Genomic DNA, 22830 nt, shown 5'->3' with positions numbered 1-22830 from the left:
TGTTGGTTTTTTCCATGAAAATATGCCATTTTTCAGACAGAGAATGCTAGATCACCCGTTTGTCAGTTTTCTCCTTAATTTATATTTCATTAATAATATTTTGCACTTGCATTTGTTTAAATGTGCAAGGCCTAGATATGTGAAGATCTGGAAACAATTACTGAAATCTTCAGTTTAAAAAATAATCTCTACTTTTCATTCTCTCTTCCCTCCACACTCTCTCCATTCCATTACCCCCCTATGCAAAGTAGGAAGTGCAAGCTTGGAAAACCTGGAAAAAACTTGAATTGAATGTATTTGAGAAATACCTTTTGTCAGAATAAGCAGGAAAACACAGTGTTCATGTGCTGAAATGTCACCCTTCAAAGTACTTTTCATGCAATAAAATATTTCCAGTTAAGCTACTATGAAGTCACTATACTACATTAGCTGTGTGGATGTTTATTTTCCAAACATTTCTTCTAGGAATATGGGTCTGTTCTGTGTGGCTTTGTGCATTATAGCCTTAAATCTGCTTACTTTCCATCTCTGAGTCTTATGGCACCTTCTTGTTAATGGCTCAGTGATAGTGGCACCTTCCATTGCCATCTTTCTTGTTATTTAATTAGTCATTTTACTGCTTTACAGATATGTCAACTAGGAAGAAATGTCATTGTGTACATTACATCTGTGTCTTTAGTATTGGGCATTTTTGGTGCCATTCACAAGCCAGGATTTTTTCCTTTTTCTTGTATCTACATCTGGCAGTAGTCTATGTGCTAACAAAATTTGGCATAATAGAGTTTTTATTCTTAGAGAAGTAAATAAAAATTAGTTCTGAAGTGAAACTGCTGATATTTCAGTTTTCTCCTAAAGGGGAAAAAAAGGCAAAATCTGTTACATTTATATTTACAGTCATTTCCAGAATATTTAAATCTCTGGGTAGACTACAGTTTTAGCAGAATTCAGTGAGATATCCTTGACTCAGGATGCAGGTGTAAAGTAAGTGTGAAATTAGGGAGGAAAGTTTGTGAACATGGTGTTGCTTCTGTCTTTCACTTGTTTACTCTTCCTTGCGAGAACCAAAAAAATGAGGGTAGGAAAGGTCAGAGAGAGGAGATGAAGGAAGTGAGTCTCAGGGTTTCTTTAGCTTTCTCTGCTGCTCCAGGAAAAGCTTTTGCAATTCAAAGAGCACACATTCAAACAGAGGCAGACCAGCACTTGAGCAAGCTCATTTCTCAGCCCTAAAAGGTGCTGTCACAGGTGTGTGTTGTGGGCTTAAGTGACTTCATTTTAGGAAATAAGTAATGCCAAAGGGAAAGTTCCTGTATTGGAGCAAAGGCCAGCCTGCTTGTGTGCATGAGAAGAGGTGGATGGTGCTGTAAGGCTGGATATGCTTGTGGGAGTGCTTATTTGTACTGGGCAGTGGTGGCAGCCGTCATGGATGGAGAAGAGGGAAATAAAGCACTTCCAGAAACATTTTGGTTTTGTCCAATTGCTCAAGACAACATATTTCTAAAAACAACAAACCAAAACCAAAGAGAAGATAATTGCATTTGTGTGCCTTGAGTTAGCTTAATGCAGTACTGTGTTCTCCTAGGTGTGTATCTCTGCTGTCCTATGAAAACAAAATGGTTCTGTATGCGAGCTTTTTGTTGAGTTCCCTCTTTTCTGACTTGTCTGTTGAGAGTCATTCTCCTTAATCTTCTGAAGTGGGATGAATGCACATCAGCATTGCATAGCAGGCTAAAGAAAATTTAGTGATAAAGGGAAAATAACTGTTTTCTGTGGCACTTTTGTCCTGCAGGAACCCTAAATTAAACAAGTATAAAATCTGGGGAAGGTGCAAGGAAGTGGTAGAATGTTAAAGCTCTTAGTCTCCTATTCCTTCTTGAGCTTTTTACTCTCCTGCTCTTTCTGTTAAGCACAAGTATCTCTGAGATTTGTTGCTTTCTGAGAAGAGTCATGTCTGCATTTCTAGCTAAGGAGCATCAAACTCGGCTTAATCAGAGTATTTTAGAGTAAGTCAAATGTTGCTTGCTCTCTGGTGCACAGCACAGCTTTCATTTAAACTAGAGGCTGACATCCAGAAGAAACTCAGGCCATGCTGCTTCTGCCCTGGCTTCATTCCCTTCCTATGCCCTTGGTGGCTGGCATGAGAGCCACAGGCTGCCCTGAGATCCAAGGGCTTCCTTGCTTGCTATGCTGCGCCCCAGCCTTGTGCTGGCAAGTAGGTGCAACATCTGCACCCATGAATCACATGCCTCAGAAAGCAGGGCAGTCAAAGAGGGCTCACTCTTCCCCTGTCATCTTGCAGTTTTCTTTAAAACTGCACAGTCCTCCACAATGGGACAAAATACCTCATTATTTCTCAGCTCTCCTGAGGTTGCATGTTCTAGTGATGCCATTTGCCACCCACACGACAGGAGAGAAGATAAAGGCAAGGGACGCAGTGCTTGGATTAGCTATTGCAGCCACCAAAGTGGTAAAGTTGCTTGTGCATGCTTAAGTAATGACAATGCTGAGGGTAGTGAAGAAGAGTCCCCCAGGAACAGAACATGAACATTAATTATAGGGGGGAAAATATATTATTAACATCAGACTGCACACTACAGGAGATCCCAGTGTGACTATTAAAGGAAATTAATTACCACCTCTTTTTACCTTTCAGATCAACTCTTCTTTATAATGAGAATAATTCCTTCATTGTTACCACTAGTATTATCAACTGTATGAGAACAATTCTTTCCTCGTATTCCATTCACAGCTATTGTGCATCTCTGTGTTTTGAAAATAAATACTTCCAGTGGAGGTATTGCATCCCCTTTAAGGGGAAATTCCCCAGGCTCAGCTCAGGCTGTGTAAAATGGGGCAGTATGCTAAAGTACTCATTCCTCTGCATTGATTCTTGCAAAATACTGTTCTCTGTTTAAATTATTTTCCACGTAACCCACTACAGTAAAATAGAGCAGCTAAGGAGATACTCTTTTTTAGACTACGCCAGCTTCACAACACTCATTTCCAGATCCCAGTGTATTTTCCAAATACATCTTGCGGGAACTCACATGAGAAATTTTTTCTGGCAAAGTCAGATTTGAGGTCAAAACTGGACTAAAAGAAAGCTCATTACAACTTTAACATCTGTAATCCACCCTGAGGAGAGAAATGAATGCAGTGAGCAGGCCATGGATGCATTGTTTCCATTGTACTCTTGATTAACTTATAATTCACAAGTGAGGGACTGTGAAGGAGACTACTGACTGATGGAAGGTCACCAATTCCAAGAGGAAATAAATGATATATAGGCATCCCATTCATCACTTTATTTGTGTAACAGCATTTGGGACTCTGTCTCTGTAGAATAAAGCCCATTTAAAATCTTTTAATATTTTTGCAAAGGCAAGGCCGGGGAGCTTGTGTAATCTCGGTGACAAAAGAACCTTATGTAGAATCCACATCATCCCAGGGCAGGAGGTGACTTTTTCCTTGAAGAGGGTGCTAATTCCCCAAATCCTTCATGATTGTCCTTGGATAAAGGCCAGTAATTTTTGTGATTTTTTCCATGCTGTGTGAAGATCTGCTGCCACCATATTATTTCTAGTGTAATAATAATTCTAAGCTTTGCTCTAAGGTTCACCTTTGCAATACAAGGAGCACTCACTTCTCTGAAAATCCTTTATTACAGCTGTGTCTTCAATTAATGTCAGGTTCCCAAATTCAGGTATAATATAATGATATGGCATCAGTTGATTGCTTTCTTTGTAGAAAAGCAGATAGCCAAATATCTGCAAACATGCATCAAGCTGCTGAAGCAGTATCTCCCTTCACCACATGCAGATGGAAGCAGTGAAACAGGAGCTAGTCTAAGCCTGGAAACAGTAGGAAGAAGTCAGGATAGTCCACTTGTAAAGGCTGTAGAGAGTTTGAGTCAAATAAGACAGAAAACCAGAAAGTGAGTGGTAATACAGATATCAGGGCCAGATGAAGAAAAGCCCTTTGCATATATATCCCTATTTTTCCTTCTGTTACATAATACAGTGGCAATAGGGCAGCTAGACATGAATGAAGTACTTTATTTTCTCTGCAGTTTATTGCAGAAATAATAAATGCTGTGCTGCACAGACTCAAATTGATGTATGTGATCTTCTGTGTTTTTGGTGGCTAATAGGATTGCTTTGGAGCAGGTCAGTGCACATTCACACTTTCAATTGCTTTGGACAAAAGCAAACTAAGTGTACCATGAAAAATGTCATCACGTAACATGGCATCAAAAAGATGATGTATGTCTTTACTGTGATATTTTTATTATGCCTCAGAGAAAATCCACTTTAATGCACAGCTGCAAAAAACCCCACTGGTCTTAGGGCAAAAAAGACACAGACTAACCAGAATGGACTAGCATTTTCTGTCACATAAACTGACATGAGATGGGACATAAGCCGCATCTTTCTGAGTGTTTTGGGGAGGATTTTAGTGGTAAATTTGAATTAATGAAGTCTTAATGCTGCATTTTGTTATAATGCCTCTTTGGAAGGACTGAAATGCTAGATGAAGAAACAAAGGAAAGCTATAGCATGTCTGCAGAGTCTTAGGGTGTGGAGGAATCAAGGCACAATATTAACATAAATTTTTAAACAGCAGAGGTCTTCTTTGTTCAGCCTCCTATGCAACAAATATGACACTCAGTATGACCAAAGGAAAATCTTCAGCCAAATTTCATCTCTGTCATATGTAGAGCATGCAGCATGATTGGAGCTGTCCTGAGTGGGCAAATCCTCACCCAAACCACAACTCCAGTTATCAGGAAACCTCTTCATAAAAGAGGCAGCTGCTGTACTTGGTCATTCTAGCTCCATTTCAGTGACACTGTGTGTAGTGCTAGATCACAATTCCAGGTCAGCTTTACAGAGCTCTAGCTCCACGCATTTCAAAGGACTTAGTGTTGTTTCTCACTGATGTGAGTAAGAGCAGCAACTGGCCTCGTTTCTCTGTCCCAGCTGACGTGCTGGAGGATGCCAGTAGGCAAACGGTGTTTCCCTGAACATCACCTGGATGGGGATGGCTGCAGGAACAGGCTGTTCTCACCAGGGGTGTGAGTGGGCAGGAGGGCAGGTTCATGCACCACAGAGAGGACCAAGATCCAGACTGAGCTCAAGGTAATAGGTTTGATAGTTTAGGAATAAGGAAACAGCAGATACCTTTGAATGCACATTAAGAGCAACCAGGTCAAAGACTTGGTTTGTGGTATTTAGGTTTTGAGAGACACGAGAAGCAGCAGCCTGTCTTCTGACACATGGCGCAAAGCTTTGGTCTCCATTTGAACATCTCTTTGGGTTGACAACCTGTGATCCTTCTTTCAGATATGTAGTGTTACTTCTTTTCCTTCCTTTGGTTTCCACGTGACAGCAGCTGCTTTGGTGTGCAGTTTAGTTCTTCAGGAGTAGTCTAGAGGAGGAAAAGTGTCTGCATCTGTGAAAGGGATAGTACGGGAGGTCAGAGAACATGTGTTTCCCAGGGAGCCTTCTTAATGTACTTCACCACTGACCCAAAGATACACTGCAATCCGTGATAGTCAGTGCAATTCCTAGCAGCACCTGGATTTTCTTTCAAGGTTTCTTACCCAGCTTTGCCCAGTCTGTTATTGCTTGTCTGTACAATCGAAAATCATCCTAGCAGCCAACACAATATAGCTGAAAGCTAGCTATGAATTTAGAAGCTGTGCTAGCTGTTCAGAAATTTATTATCTTTTTTTTTCTGGGTAATGGGCAAGTTAGGACCTTTCGATATTTCAGCAAAAGAGCAGCAGAAAATACCCCTGAGGACAAGCTGTCTAAGCTCTGATCCTGTATCTGAAGTCCAGTACCAATGTTTTCTCTCAAGAACAAAGTAATTCATTCAGCTAAAAGAGAGTGAGATTGACTTTGAAAATTAAAATCAATGCTTTAATTCAATACACATACAATTACCAGCTGTCAAATGGCATGTAATGCACTTTTACTGAAAAAAACAACGGCACAAAAGACGAGAAAGGAGGCTTTGACAAATGTTAGGATTCTCATAATGATGTTTTTTGTGTGGTTTTGAAAGCAAGACTGCAAAGTTAAGCGCTGTAGATGATAGGGCATTATGCAGAGGGCGTAAAAGGACCAATGGTGTTTTTCAGAACACATATCACTGCTCTCTGTAATGCTCTGTTGTCACAAATACATGGTGATTAGCTATTTATCAGCGTGAAAGCACATCATAAAACATTCCACATATCATTGAGTTTCTAATAATCTGTGTCACTGTGAAGATTAATACATTAAGTCAGTCCACAAACTTCATGAAATACATTCCTCTGCCAAGATTTGTGTTGGGTTTGGCAAATGAAGGATGAAACACTGATGAAATGGGAACTACTTTTGTTGACTAGTCTGTGAAATAACACGTTTGTTTTTTCGCTCTTTGACACGGTTTTGAGGGGATTATAAGGATGCCCCTGGTAGCGCTGTCAGCTTCTGAAATACCTCACCTGCCTGCTCTGCTACTACAGTCCTCTTTAGACTGTTTTGGGCTGTCTTACCTATACTGAACCCCTGCAGACCTTTTTGCCATGTGACGACATGCTAAAGACCATCACTGCATATCAAGGTCCGTATTTTCAATTGTGTATGTCAAAAGATCAGCACTTAAATCTGTATTTACCCATTGGACTAACTACCTTCCCAAGCATCCACACATCCTTCAACCCCAGATTTATCACTGCCTCTACTGTCACATGTACTTTCCCAGAGCTCCACTGTGTCTAAGGATACCCTGAAAATCATGTTTTATCTAAAGGATACCCTGAAAATCATGGTTTATCTAAAAGACAACCAGTATAATTACTGTTTCTGAAAACAAACAAAATAAGAAATGAATCAGTCTTAACATTGCAAAAGGGGAATTGTCTCAAATCATAGAAGAACTCTGAAAATCCATCCACATATTAAGATGGCTAAATATACTGCCATCACTGGCAGTGTTTGAACCATGTGTTTGAAAATGTTGCCCTGAGCTCACTGAGTACATGATTTGGAATTAGATGAATGATGAATCTAAAGGAAATACAACTTTCTCAGGTTAGAGTGTGACTGATGAGACCCATCTCCAGTTCAGGGGGGAAGGTGGAAGTTCATTTAGATTGATTTATTAATGTTTTTTCAAGACTCAGTAATGTACTTGATAATTAATGACACAGAAATATGAGTTCAGCTGAAAACCTTCATAAATTAAAAGTATTTAATTTAATAGTAATTTAGAGGATTTTGCAAAGTGCCAGAGCAAGATAACTGCATTTGCAGAGGAAGCAAGATTGAGAGAATTGTCTCCTGGGCTGATGCAAGTAATGCATCTTTATAGCCATGTGGGTCAGAATTCAGTAGCGGTATTACAATCCTTCAGATCAACGTTTCCATGAAGAGAGAGAAAATATATCAGGAAAAATATTCTCTTGCATTTCACTCCTTTCTCTTTAGCTGCCTAGAAATTTACTGTGTGCTTCACACAGTACCCAGTGAAGTATAGTTTAAGACTTCTCATTATTTCTCAGGAAAATGTCAGTTTGAAAATAGCTTAGAACAAGACAGCGGAGTAAGTGAAGCCCAGCTGCAACAGCATTGTGGTTCTTTCCTGTAAAATATTTCTGAGTGATAAAGAGAGAAGAGTGAGTCTGAGGAAAGAGAGCCTTTTAATGCATTTCTGTTCCAACTTTCCCTGAGTAACAATAGCTTAAACCCTTTTGGATACCCAGGCAGTGGCAGTTGGATGCCTGTTTCTCGTGGCCAATGCGTACATCAGGCTTTGGCTGTGGAAAGCGCTCACGTGCTTCCAGATATCCAGTGCCAACCCAGAAGCAGGGCCTCTGACTCAGGCACTGCATCCAGTGCACAGGAGGATCGCACTGCAGTGCAAGGAGTGGGGATGGTGTGTGCTTGGGCGGGAGGAAGAAGCCCAGTGCCATGGTCCCCACAGCGGTTACTCTCGAGAGGAGAGAGTCCTGGCCCAGAGTGCCAGCTGTTGAAGCAGGACAAGGAGAAGCTCTTGCTGCTGGACAGAAAGCCCATAACTGGGTTCCCAAAATGTAAGTCTATCAGCTTCCAGAAGCTGGACCAAGATAGCTGTTTTTTGAAAAAAACAGGGCAGTTAGAGATAAATGGAGCAGCATTGGAAAGGGTGGGTGATACAGACAGATGTCAATGTGCACTGCAAACGTGCTTATTGAATTATCTGTGCAGTTTTCCCATTAATTTAGGTAATATGGAGCATTTCACTTAGGAAAGGTAGGTTTTACTTTTTTCTGCCTCGTGTCCTTGAGAGGGAGGTGGTTTGAAACAGCAGGGTAATAATTTTCAAAGAAGGTAGCAAAAGGGCTGGGGCTGAGATTTGGATGAGGATGTCCCTCTTTTTCTCATGCTTGTTTGAAAAGCCCTACTTTGCTGTGGGGGATTTGAGTGACTCCCTGCAGCAGATTTTAGGACTGGAACATGTTCAATCATGGTCAGAGAGGATAAAGTGTACTTAATTCTCTGCTCTTTAGGTGGTTTACATTGGCAAAGGCTGAAAGATTTAGAGTGCTGAAGTTTACACATTCACAGAGTCTTGGTGTTCAGATTTAACATTATGTACTTTTTTCACTTGGAAGCAGAAAACAATAGGAACCAGCAGAAAAGTTTTCTCAGGATCTTGCCTTTTGAATATCTGAAGAAGGGAGGCTGAGGAGGGAAAAAACCCACCCACAGAGAACTCAAGATTTTTCTGTTTAAAAGCAAAAGATCCCCAGACCCGAACACCCCTGGAATGGTGTGGTGTAGGATGAAGTATAAATTTTTCTAAGTGAAGTGCTGTGACATCAAATTTTATACTACCTTTGGCACAGTTTCTATAAATTGATATCTTTTCACAGCACTAAAGTTGCTACAGTTTCAATAACCACCCTTGAGACTGCTTTAAACCTACCCAACAAGGAGGAGCAATAGCATTTTTGCAAATAAACTTCCCAGTCCATCCAGTGACAACAGCATTTTTCCCTAGGGTCCCCAAAACTGCCTTTGGGATCTCTCTTTTTGTGTGGATTTTTTGGGGGTTTTTTTTGTTTTTTTTTTTTTTTTAGAAAGAGGACATGGGACTTTTCCTTTTCTCCTCATCTCAACTCATAGCCCTTCAATTTACCTCTCCCAGCTGCTCACAAGACTGTGAGCCAGAGGACCCAACCTGACCCCAATCTCAGCTCCCTGCCAACTGCTTCTCTTTCCTCCCTCTTTCTCCCTCTCCCTGCCCTCCCCCAAACTGAGATGCCATACACAAGCTTTTTTTGGTGACACTGGGTAAATATGTAAACCAGCAGACCTACGGTGAGCTGCATTGATGCTGAACTACATCTCTAGAGCCAGATCAGATAATGTTTCAAGAGCTGCAGTTGTAATACTGGCTACTGAATAGATGGGATGCAAAGTACCTTTATTTCTGCAAGATATTTAGTCCAACTTTTTAGGTTATCTGCAAAATTAGTGGTGCATTGAGGGTTCAAGTCCTATTTTTTCATATGTGGTGCTCCAGTAATGGCTATGGCACTCTGCATAGACAAAATGTCATAGAGCTTGAGTTGAGATCTAGAATTATGTCAGGTTTTACCCCCTCCTAGTTTTTACCCTGGTAATTATGAAAGATAGGAAACGGTGTGCAACAACTGATGCCCTTCGGGACGTGGACGCAGACTTAGTGTGCCTATATGAATATTTGACACAGATGGCAAATAAAATAGCAAGTCAACTTCAGATTCTAACAGCAAATTTTGTTGCAAGTGAAAAGGGAAAATGCACATTATGAGTGGAAAGCAGCACCCATCAGAGCCAAAAGATGCTTTCCTCCCAATATCATTTGGCACAGAACAGAGATTATTTTTCAGTTCTAAGTCATACAGTACATAAGTGCAAGGTGAATCAGCACATCAGTATTTCACTGTGGTTTTCTGACTGTCTCTATTCCTTTTCAAAGTTAATATCTGGCAGAGGCATAATTTGATCTTTTGCTGTGGGGCTTTTTAATGACTTCTCTGTTTCTGAACTGCCGCATTTGAGTGAATAAGCTAAAATCTAAGTGCACTTTACACTCTATGGACTGTATCCTTCATTTAGCCTGTGTTCAAGAGAACATTAACCTGAGACTTCCTAAAATCTCTGCTTCATTTTGGTCAATAGGGAAAGTTTAATGTACAATATGAAGTAGGAAGATTTTGGTGTATGAATAAAAAATATTAACAAAAGCAGTTATACTTCTCTCTTGTTCCCGCATTTTATCAGTTTAAAGCTGTTTTTATGCTAATCAGTTCTGGATCACTGGGATGCTCTATGCATAAAATGCAGAGTTTTTCAAGTTGTTTCCTTGTGTAGGATCCTTAAGAGGATATCTGAATTCTGGAGGCAGATCAGTTTTAATTGATTCTAAATAATCAGATTCCGAACTGACTATATATTGATATTAATTATTTCAGGCTCTGCACTTAAATTGAACACACAGCTTAAGCTGTAAACTTGTTCTTCAGAATCCCCTTTTTCAAGTCACAGATATATAAATGGATGGTTGGGATGGGGTTTATTCCCAGAGGACCAAGAGAGAACAATTCTAGCTGCCTTGCAAGCTCCCCATGCAGCACTGCCACACACATCATGTAACACAGCCGTGTTGCACCACAAAAATAGAACATCTATCAATTACGGTTGAAGAGGCAAAGCCTCCCTCTAAAATTCAAGACAAAATCCCCTGAGAATGTTGAAGCCAATAGCAGAAAAAGGGACACAAGGTGCAGAAGAACTGACAAATTAGAGGATTTCCCATGTGGGAAGGCAATATCAGCCCGTAAAGCTGGCCTTCCCTTGGAGAACGATTATGAAGAGATTTTTCCTGTTTCTGTACTGGCTTTGGGGTTGTTTCTCCACATCTTATTTTTTATCATGCTGACCCATAAGAGTTACCACTAACTAAAAATAAAAACCAGGAAGTGCTGTATGTTTGGTACCGTAAAGGTTTGAATTTTCATCTCCTAACGTTATGTTTTTCAAATCACTGTATTCCCAGTAGCACAGCAAAAATCATTTGCTTTAATGCAATTGCTAATAATGATGATATCAACACAAACCTCTGTTTGTTCATATGTTGAGCTCATTGAATAAAGAAGCTTATCATTTATCTGTGTAGAAGCTTTTAATTAGTTTTCTGAATTTACTCCAGAGATTAATGGGCAGATGATATTCAATATATGCATTATTGTTTTAATTTCTTTATTGAGATATCTGAATTTGTATGCTCTTTCCTCTTTGATCCTTTACTTTTTTTCTTTCTGTTAGATAATTGTAAAATATTTGTCTGCAAACAGACTCATAAAAAAACTCCACTAGGCTGTTGCACCTGGGCGGTGGTAGGTGGGTCATAACAAAACAGAGCAGCAAATTCCACTCTGTCAGGGATTATAAACTTTACTCAGAAAATACTTTCTCACTAAAAAGTGTCACTTGCTGGCAGTTTTCAGGATTTCCAGTATGAAGAGGTACCTTTCCCTGCTCACACACAGCATTTCTTCTTTAGGCATTTCTTCTTTAATTGAGATTTTTTTTGACCTTTTCCCCCAGCTGCCACCTTTCCCCTGGCCATCAGTTGCTGTTGGCCACTGCAGCGTGGCTCCTGCTATCCCTCTATATCCCGCTTACCGGTGGGACTCTTCCAGTATGGCAAAGTTGTCCTGTGCAACTTCCTGCTGCCTCCACCCGAGAGGTTTCTCTTTCATGCAGTGGGTCACATCCTCTGCTTACTTGGGAGGTGCACGTGCTCTTGTTGAAGTCCACATGAGGACCCAGAGCAGATGAAGCTCAGCCCTTGGGCTCTTTAGGGAAAAAACTTTGTCTGTCCTTTCAGTAGAGCAGTGGTGTCACTGACTCCTGATGGCAGCCAGTATTCACAGCCCACTGCCATCCAGGCTTAGGGACTGTGCCCTTTTGTTTCCAAGAGAGGATATTGAGCCTAAGCTGCTGAATCCATCTTTGCTTTTCTTAATTTATTGTGTCTTGGGAGAAGGTGCACCTTCGAAGTGCAGATAAAAGGAATGGAAACCCTCAGTAAACAGTGCATCATTTTTCTTAAAAATAATGCCCTGTGTAAATGTAAAGTTCAACATTACTGTTTAGTTGGCCCAGTAGGAGAGGGATTAAAAATGCTTGTTAATGGGATTTAAAAGCAGGAGTTCAGTTATATTAGCTACAAAAATATAATTATCATAATTAAGATTGCAAAGCACTAACGAAGTTCTTTAATAATTATCCTTTTTCCTTAGAGATTCATTTTGTAAAACCTGATTTGAATTTTACATCAAGCTGGAGAAACTTTATCTTTGTAGAAATGGGAACCACTGGTGGCATGAAGGGTCTGAGAAAAGTGGTACTTTGCACATAGCTGGAGTATGGCTTAGTCTGAGACAGGAGGGACTCAAGGGCATAAATGTTCAAGATGGCACAAAATACAGGTGCAGCCTTGGTCTGATGCTGTAGCTGAACTCTTAGCAGGTTTATGCACTCAGACAGAAAACTGGAAGTCTGCAACTAGAGAACATCCATCCCCAAAGTGTCATGCAGTCAGGCAGGTTGAGTGTCTCTATCCCTGCTGTCTTTAGGCTTGGTGATGCCAAGGCAAACCCTGAAACCTTCTGCCTTGCTCTGGTCAGAAATGACCTTTAAACTCCATAGGTTGTGTTACCTGCAAGAGAGACAGCAAGCAGTGAGAGACAGAGCAATAATCTGTATGGTCACAGGCTTGCAGGGTCCCTTCTGAAAAGAAAGAGACAGCAAGTTCTCAAAATTAAATGACATCAAATTGTCCATTAAAAAATATCTCCCCCAAACAGCTTTTTATGATTCATCTCCCCAGATGATTAAATATTTAGTTCTGCTGACAGGGATATGATAGTTACTATAGAGCAGAAAATTTAGTGCAATGTGTGAGTTATAAGCAGATGTGTTATCAAGCTGTTAACACAAAAGTGATGGGATTATTGGTGTTGATATCTGTATTTATTTTTGTAATATTGTATAGGGATTTTTTTCCTGTCACCAGCAGATCTAGGCCACAGCTTTGGCTCTTGCATGGGGCAGGGAAGTTGTCTTGCAGGGTCTCTGCAAGGACAGTCACATTGTCCCCTCATGCCTCCCACCTCCAGGCCTATCAGTGGCAGAGCAGCTGAGCACCCTTGCTGGACACACCATGCTGCCATGCCCATGAGGATGGGGAGGCCCAAGGAGAGCACTCACTGCCTGGCTCAAGTCCCAGTCTGCTCCTTGGAGCTTGGCCCTCCAGTTCTTACTGGTTTGAAGAAGCAAACAAATCCCACATGGGCAGGGAGAGGGCAAGGACACTGAGAGAGGACAGCCCTTCAGCCTAGGTCCTGTTTAATAAGAGGGACATGCTACATCAGGATAGGTTCCTAAAGCTCAATGGAAATTTGGTTTCATGTTTAGTTTCTGCTTTCCTGATGAAATCTCCACAGATACATGTAGTCTGTTATTTCAGTATCTTATATAGGGAGGGAATGATCACAGCTGGTGTAATTGTGACATGTAATTGAATAACACTGTCAAAAAATCAGAATTTATTTCTAGAACAAAGTTTTCTGTTAGCAAAATTACTTCTAGGCCCAGAGCCTTTTAAAAGAAGAGTAATTTGGTTATTTGAGAGCCATCCATAAACACTTAACAAACAAAAAAGCGAGGGGAGTAACACTTAACAATCAAAGAAGTGTGGGAAGTGAAACCAAACTATGTCAGCTCCTGGACATCATGCTTTACATTCCAGTGCCACCTTGTTTAATCATATGGAAAGGGTTAAAATGATCTTGTCAAAACTGTTGCTGCCAGAAAACAAAGAGAATGACTGATAACAGTCCTATTGAAAAAGACTCGTTTTCTGCTTCGTTGGTGTTTCCCAGGTAGTTCATGTCAAGCAAAATAAAAATCCTTGCATTTTTGACAAATAAATCTTTATAGTATTGTACTTGCATAGTTTGCCTGTATCAGCTGAGCATTTGACCATCAGAAGGTCATAGGTCAAATGTTATAGTATTCTACGTATTTTAATATTTGCAGAAGAACATAAACAGATTCTTACAACTGTGAATACTTTATAAATGAGACCCTTTTCAGGAGAAGATTTCAGAGCTAATAATTGCAAAATAATCTGTGCGGTTCTGCCTCCAAATTTTGACCTGGATTTTTCAGAGATACACATACATGAGGGCCTTCTTATAGCAGTAGAGTTAAGCACATTTTAAAGTCTTTGTACATTCAGGACTTCTGATATTACGAGGATTAAAGTTTTATAAATACCTAAAACAGATTAAGAACATGAGAAGTAGAGAGAGAAGAAAAACAGGTTTTACATTCAGGGGCCATTCTCCTGTTAGGCCTTTTTCTTCTTCTTCTTTTTTTCTTTTTTCCCTAATTCTATCATAACGTGAATTTTTTAATTAGCATTTAGAAGTGGCATGATGAACACCTGACATACAGACATACAATGTCAAGATGTGTATCTGTTTATAAAGCAGGAGCAATGTCAATGTAGGGGAGACAGTGCATAAGCTATTTCTAGTACAGAAACCAAAAGCACAATAAAATATATTTCAAGAACATGTATATAATATAGGAACTAATTCAAGGGGACTGATTTGCTTAGGATATGTAGCCAGCTCAGTAGATCCTGAATGACTGGACAGTTGAGGTTGAAACTGAATTCAGGTTCAAACCTCAGGAGGTTTCCAATCCAGCCTCCTGCTCAAAGCAAGGCCAGCTCTGAGGTCACACCAGGCTGCTCAGGGTTTTGCCCAGTCAGGCCTGCAAGGATGGGGATGGCACAGCTTCTCCAGGCAGTCTGCTCTGTTGGCTGGCTGTCATCATGGAGAAAAGTTCCTTCTCTCTTCTTTAAACTTATACCTGTGAGTTTTCACTCTCCCATCCTGCACTACCATGAGGAGCCCAGCACTGGTTCTTCACTGACCCCTTGTAGGCAATGAGAGGACTCTTAGGTGTCCCCAAACCCTTCTCTTGTCCAGACTAAGTCAGTCTGGCTATCCCAGCCTCTTCACATAAGTCAGTGGCTCCAAGCACCACCACTAGGGATAGAACTGACTTTCCTCCTATCCTAAAATCTATCTTTTCTCTCCTAGAAAGCTCCAGACCAGTCACATTATCCTAAATGTGGTATAACAGGTGCTGAATGAAGGCACATAAACCCTTTCCTTCATCAGGCTGCATTCCTGTCCATGCAGCCCAGGGTCCTGTTGGCCATCCTTGTCACCAAGGCACGCCACTGGTTCATGTACAGCATGTTGCCTGCTGCCTTCCAGAACTACCAGGGCCTTTCCTGCAGAGCTGCTCTCTGATCAGTCCATCCCCGGACTGTATCAGAGTTCAAGGCTCTTCATTCACAAGTGCAGGACTTGGCAGTTGGCACCACTGAATTTCATAAGGTTTCTTGTCTGTTCTTTCCTTCAGTCTCTCAGTCTCCCCCATGACAACAGCCCTGCCTTTGAGCATGAAGCCAGCATAAATGACATCCACTTCTCTCCCTCCATCCACAAATCTTGTCATTTCATCATAACAGGCAGTCGAGTTATTCTTGGTAAATCCACACTGGCTCTTTTTGATCATCTTCTTCTCCATGTGCCTAGCCCTGTGCTCCAACAGAACTCACTCCATGATTTGCCAGGGACTGAAGTGAGACTGACTGGTCTGTTGCTCCTTTCTTGAAGGCCAACATTTGCCTGTTTCCAAACATCAGGGACCTCTTGCACCTCCACAACCTCTCAAAATAAGAGATCAGCCTAGTAAAGGACACCAGCGAGTCTCCCAGCACCCAATGAGACAAGTAGTCAGACGCTATCAACTTGTATGGTCAACTTCCCCCAGGCTTCCTCAAGTTCCCTGAGCTGATCCTCCCCTGTTGCCAGTGCTTCTGCTCCTCCCTGCCCCTGCCTCCAACACGGAGGCTGGCCGACCTTGCTGCTGAAGACTGCCTTAAACCAGGCATCAGCCTCACCTGTCCAGTCATTCTGGATCAACAGGTGAGGTTGATTAGGTGGTAACTAATTCACCCCCTCACACACCTCCAGTACTGCAGCAGTCCTGCTGTTCAACCTTTTGCTACTGATGTAGCAGCAGAAGCTCTTCTTGATGCCCTTGTCATGCCCTGCAGAAGTCACTTGAGGTGAGCAAGGTGAGCTTTGGCTTTCCTGCCACCATCTCTACATACCCAATGAAGTCAATGCAGAAAGGCAATACCTCCACCAGGTGATTTTCCATCCCTTGCCACTTTGGCTTATGTGTAAGCTTTGACAAATATTTGGCTATACACAAACTAGCAATAACTAAGTATTTAGCTGCCCTGTGCCTCAGTTTTCTTGTTGAAATGCACCCACTAACTCCAGTGCATCAGCCAGGCTTTGCCAAATCCCTGATCCTAGAGTTGTCAGGTGTTACCATGCAGGGATGTAGGGCCTGAGCCACCTCATGCTCCCCATGACAAGCCCAGGTGCTTCATCTCCTGGCTCACAGAGAAGGCGAGAGGGCTGCCAGCAGACCACTGCAGTCACATCCTCCTCCGTTCATCACACGCAGCGATGTTACCGAACTGACCTACTTTCCCCGTCCGCCCACGGAAGGCTAATCCTGTTTAGCATTGCTGGAAGGGGACGGGCACGCGGAGAAGTGCTCTGAGTTATACAGATGGCAGTCTTTGCTGATTAATGTTAGTTTAATTTGTTTGCCTTTCTGTTTCCAGCCGTGCGAGGGGAGAGCAGAGCAGCGGTTGAACATGGGGATTCACAGCCTGTTCACTGAAGTCTGAATGGCTGTAGTCATTCAGTAGTAATAATAGCAGTGAGGAAGATAAAGAGCATGTATGTACTGATCTTCATCAGAGGTCCAAACACTGCACAAAACTTTACATGTTGCTCACAAGTCAGAGATAAAAGATGCCTCTCACCCTGGCCACGCTCCAGCACGGCATTGCTGACGTCAGGCTTAAACCGATGTGAATCACACTGCATCTACAGAGGGTGCACACCCCAAAATTCAGCTGGCACCAGGGCGGAGGGGGAGCGTGGTCTTCTAACACAGGCCAAAAGGTGCAAGGTTTCTGAAATAAAATAAAACCCCTTCCCACTAGACAGAAGTACTGTAAAGAATAAAACCAGAATATGCTCTGAGCCTTTATTTCTATTCATCGTAATTTCTTACTACTCAGCTCTATTACGTATAACCATCTTCCTGTCATCCCCAGTTCAGAAGAGAGGAGCATTAATTTCTGTCAAATTAATTCTTTTTACTGTCCACATGTAGATTGTTTTTAATATATGTTTTCTTTAAGCCTGTTACCATCTAAAGATTCTTTGTACACATTTGTATGAAACATGAAACAGCCCATGAGGTTCATGAAGTCCAGTATTTCCTCAAAAAGTTTTCGTTTCTTTTTTTGAAGCATCTAAATATCTCTCGTGTAAACAAAATGTAGTAACCTGCTGAATGCAGGAAGACCTTGCTATACACTGTCAGGAAAAAAACTCTAAAGTTGGTCACTTAATAGTGCTTCTGGATTTTTTTCTTTACTCCTGAAAACAGTAATTCCCATAACAATCTCAGCATAACATGACCCATGGTGACTCCAGACTGCCATTCTCCCTCTAAAAAGCCATGTATCTTTCTCAAATAACCATGTATATCATCAGGAAAGTGAATTTTTACTCTCTTAATGTTTCTAAAGGCTAGCCTGTTTACATTTTGATAAATCAATTTTTATTGCTATGGTTAGGAATGTGTCATATTTAATTATGGACTCCAGCATGTTCTTGTAACAGTTCACAGGTTTACATCTGAAAAAAAGAGAATAGAGTGGTAGAGTTCAGTTTGATGTGTCTATGAATCTGTTGATTTGTTCTGATTTGTGTTTGTACAAATCCTTCTGCTGTGTGTTCACACTGTACCTTTCCTGGTGGGATATCTGAGTGCTTCATCCATGTTACAGAAAATTGGATGCTTAAAACAAGGTGCTTAAAATGGTCAGATGGTAACTTCTTGCTTCTCACTCTGTGACCTTTCCTGCTGCTTCCCATTTGCTGATTTTTCTCTTTGCCTTCCAGCAGGGCTTGGAAGGGAAATACTTCACTTGTTAGTGCGATTCATTTCAGAGCTCTGCTTAGCTGAGGGGAAGCAGGTAGAGTTCCTAGCCACAGTGGTGCTCCCCAGGGTGGGCAAATCCCATCTAACCCACGCTGTGGAACACCCATGGGATGATGCCACTGACCAACCACAGTGCCCATAAGACTTAGTTCATCATCACTGGGCAGGGGATCTGGCAGCAGTGCCAGCACAGTGACCAAGCTACACTGTCCCTTGTGCTAGTGGGTGCCTAGAAACTGTGCCCGTGGCTCATGCCTAGAACCTCTCCACTCCCTGTTGGTGCCTTCTTCATGTGCATTGGATCCTACACACTCAGCACAGGGTGCCATGCATGGCTGGATCTGGCCTTTGAGTCCTGGGCCCCACCAAACTTACCCATGTGCCTCCTGTATCACACTGACCTCTTTGCTAACAGCCATTTCCTCCCCTTCAAAGAGGGGACAGGAGAGTGGATGCCCTGTTGAGGCAGAACAGGAGCAATGCTGAGCAGAGATGGGCCCCGGAGGCTGAGCAATGTGTCTGGAAGGCATGGGAGCATACCTACCCTGTTGTTCTGTTTCTTCCTCCTTCACAAAGACAGCAGTTGTTGGGAAGGGTCTTCACAGAGGTCAGAGGATAGTTCAAGGTGTTTCATCCCAGCATCCCAGTTTTCCGTACAAGCCTTGCCCATTCTTTGTCTTTGAGAGGATTGTTCTCCAAGTGTAATATGATCATCTTTAATTAGCATTGGTTGTATTGTTCCAGCATCCCAAGTGGTCTGAGGTGTAAGGCTCAGTTATGTCTGCAGTGGGTGGGAGCATCCTTCTCCCCAGGGCTGACCATACTCGTACAGGAAAAGTGGTGGAATGAATACCCAGGCAAACCTGTGGGGTGATGGAGGCAACACACCACCTCCCTCGAGAGGGAATAGGAGGAGAAGTCCCATCTTTTCCTTGAGCTGCCAAACATAAGGGCCAGGCCAATCACAAACACTCTGATTTCTCACGAAGGTTCCCCAGGCACATCTCAGGACCTCTGAAAGAAATTTACATCTCTGATTTAATGCAGCTGAGTTAAATTAATATTATTTTAAAATTTTGATAAATATCAGGCTGATTTGTAAGAACTGTTAGCTGGCCTTGTGGCAAATTAGTGGGAAATACAACTGATTACCTACATTTGAGTGTCTACAGCATATCCTTATGAGCATTAGGGCAGGAAGGAGTGAAACCAACCTCACCAGCCCAGAAAAGTAGTAGCTTAAGCTCAATAAAAAACATGTTTCTAGCACAGGATAAGGTGATCAGTGCCAGATGATTTTTTATAGTGCAAGTTCTGTGTCAAGTGGGAATAGACTGTATCAAAATAAACATGTGCAACCTTTCTTCCGGAGAGTCCCTGGGGTGAGCTGGCACTCTGCCTGAATTACTTCTTTCCCAAGCAACTATTCATTGTATGAATGAATGTGGGGGGGATGTTTGGGCTATAATTCTCCATCTGATAAGTAAGCCAGGGGTACATGGTTAACAGCTTTAGCCAGTCTTTTGTTTCCAAAATGCCATTCTTCCCCACTTGTGGATATGTGTCTTGCTGTGTGTTTGTAGGAGTTCCTCCCTGATGGGAGTACATGAGCTTTCTCTTCCTTGTTCCAACTAGTTCCCATCTTTTTAAGTGATGGTCTTCACTTCTTGGTGATAATGATGATACTAATGAAGCTCCGAATGTAACTGTCACTGTTAAATACTCTGCCAACAGGAGTTATATCATGTGGTAACCTATAGGTTTCCAAATTCCCTTTCTTATTGTGAAAGGATTTTTCACAGTTTGAGAAATACTTGTGCCACTTTTTTTTTTTTTTATGTCACTTCTTTGCAGGGAAACCGTGGCACAGAGCCTTGGTATTTACTGCCTGCCTCCATCATTGCAATGAGTCAGAATTTTCTCCTAAATCAAGAGACAGTAGGTTTCCAGTTTGCAGTTTAGGACCTTCACAGCTGAGGGATTGGGAGAATAAAATAAAGCATGCAGGTTGCACTAAGCACATACCTAAGCTCCTCGACATGGGTTTCTCTGTCAAGGTGTAAGGAAGCGTCTGTGGGGCTCTGGAGAGGGATGGTAGTACTAGTTTGCAGCAGTTGTATACTCTGATGCGTCTATTTTGTTGAGAACAGTTTTAATTTCATATGGTACATATGTACTAGCAAACCCTGTTAGTAATGCTTATGATGCTCTAGAGATTTTGACATGTGAGCAAACAGAAGCAAAATGACAATTAGATATTGTCTCATGCTAACAACAGCACAGCGGGTCCAGAATTTCATGTCAGTCACTGAGAAACCTTGTTTACTGGAAGCTGGCCATGAATTGCTTTACAGATCTAGCCAAATCCTTGGCAGAACAGACCAGTTCGATCTGTTGCTCTCTCTCTCAAGTAATTTCTGGCAGTGTCATTTCTTCTTGATGGTTTATGGGGTACAGCTGTAGGAAGCCCCTTTCCATTAGGTGCATTGTGCTTCTCCAAAAGAGCCAGGGCTGAGCAGCACCAATACTGACTGTCTCATCCACCTCCATCCTTCCTCACAGCCACTCGGCACACTTGTCCACATATTCCTGCTTTCTATTGGGAATCTGTTACAGCCAGGGGAAGACCTTTAGGGATTCAGGGAGAGCAACTTCTGCTGCTGATACTGCCCCATTTTGATTGTCATACCCTAGATTCAACAAGTGTGCATGCAACAGAACATTTTGTGCTGTGCTGTGCTGTGCTGTGCTGTGCTGTGCTGTGCTGTGCTGTGCTGTGAGGATGGTGAGACACTGGAACAGGTTGCCCAGGGAGGTTGTGGATGTCCCAGCCCTGGTAGTGTTCAAGGCCAGGTTGGATAAGTCCTTGAGCAACCTGGTCTGGTGCAAGGTGTCCTCCCACCATTGGGACTAGATGATCTTCATGGTCCCTTCATACCCCTTAACATCCTGCTGATTGTGAGCAAAGATTTAGCCAAGAAACACTGCAAAATCCTGAATGCTAATCCTGCCATTTAAACTATTGCCCTCTGTATTCTTGAATAGCATAGGTTGGAGTAAGTGAGCAAATAACAACAAAACACACTGAATATTGTCACTGCATTTTAGCCTGAATTATTTAAAAACACAGTGATTGGGATAACAGTTTTATTATGGGACTAAGAAAATAAACACCTAAAATATATGTAAAACACTGGTTAATAGAATTTTGCTGGCCTTATACATTTTCCTAGTCCAAAATATGGATTATGATATGGCTGACTTGCAAGTCAAAAGTCATGGCTGACTGTGGCTGTTTTGTAAGTCAAAACAAATATCTGAAAAAAATCTAAAAACTATTTGGTATTATTTGTTATGTTTTTCTGTATAAGGGAATTCAGCAATTGAAATTCATCAGTTATGACTGAAAAAACTCGTCCCTTGGTCTTCATATTTCCTGTTCATCCTTCATCAAAGAGCTGAGTGCCATTAAGTAGCAGCTTTACCCTCCAATGAGTGACCAGTGGATCTAATTCCTCATAACTCATTTGATAAAAAGTTATGGGGTAGTTTTGTGTTCTTAGCTAATTGTTCTTGGCTAACTGTTGCTCTACCAGGTAGAATGTTGCTGTAAGAGAACTAATAACAGGAGCACCGGTTTACTATTGTTGCGTTTTCACTTTGTTTTTTTCAAAAAATGTTCCTTAAACAGGCAAATTTATGTGTGACTCATATGTGGAAAATAACATGGGCTTAAATAAAGCCTAGCAATTAACTTCCTCCTCCCTTCCAATTTTATTCATGTCTTACATGTTGAGGACTCATTAAATGAGAAACATTGATTGCTGAAAAAGAGTGTTATCATTGCCTGTCACTACACCACTGCTTTGAAAATGAGGCTTTGACAATATCCAGTGGCATTGTGCTGCTGTTTTGGAAAATATTTGTGCGGGATGCAGCAGCATGTGGATTTTGTACCCTAAAGGGGTGGCAGATGCCATGAGAGGTGCAGTAGCACAGGGCTTCCTTCTTGGGCTGAAGTGGTTACAGATCAAGCATCGCTGTCTCATAAGGTTGTGGAGCAAAGGAGGGTGGGCAGTGAGCTAATGACAAGTGTTTCTGAGGCGCTCAGCCTTCAGCTGGGCTGCTTTTGTATTTTTCCTTTTGCCTTGCCTGCACAAATTTACTTAATTTAGCCAGTTCACCCTTTCCTCCATACAGCTCACACTGCTGGAGCAATTGTACTACAAAGCTGAGGTCACAACATTTTGGTGAAAATTAGCAGAAAGAGTGATGGGGATGGGACAGTCCCCATGCTTGGTGCCAGCATGGCTGGGCAGGTGGTCTGACTGTGCTGCAAGAGGGTTTTTTAGTATGGCTTAGGCAGTGGGATTTATAAGGACACTTTGAATTTAAGGTGTAATTCAGTAGAGTTATTACCATCTCGTTTGGCTTTGTGTCAAGATCCACAGGAGAGGATGAAGAGCTTCCCAGTAGGAAGAGCAGAGGGGTCAAAGGCATCAGTGATGCTGGCTTTTGTACTGAAGATGGCTTTGGTGGAAACATGGGGGGCAATGAAAATGCTTTTCAGCTTGAGCAGATCCCAGGCTCATTCAGCCTACAAGTTTGCAGAGAGTAA

Source organism: Fringilla coelebs, assembly GCF_963513975.1.
Source record: "Fringilla coelebs genome assembly, chromosome: 2".
NCBI lineage: Eukaryota > Metazoa > Chordata > Aves > Passeriformes > Fringillidae > Fringilla > Fringilla coelebs.
This window is presented reverse-complemented; position numbering follows the sequence as displayed.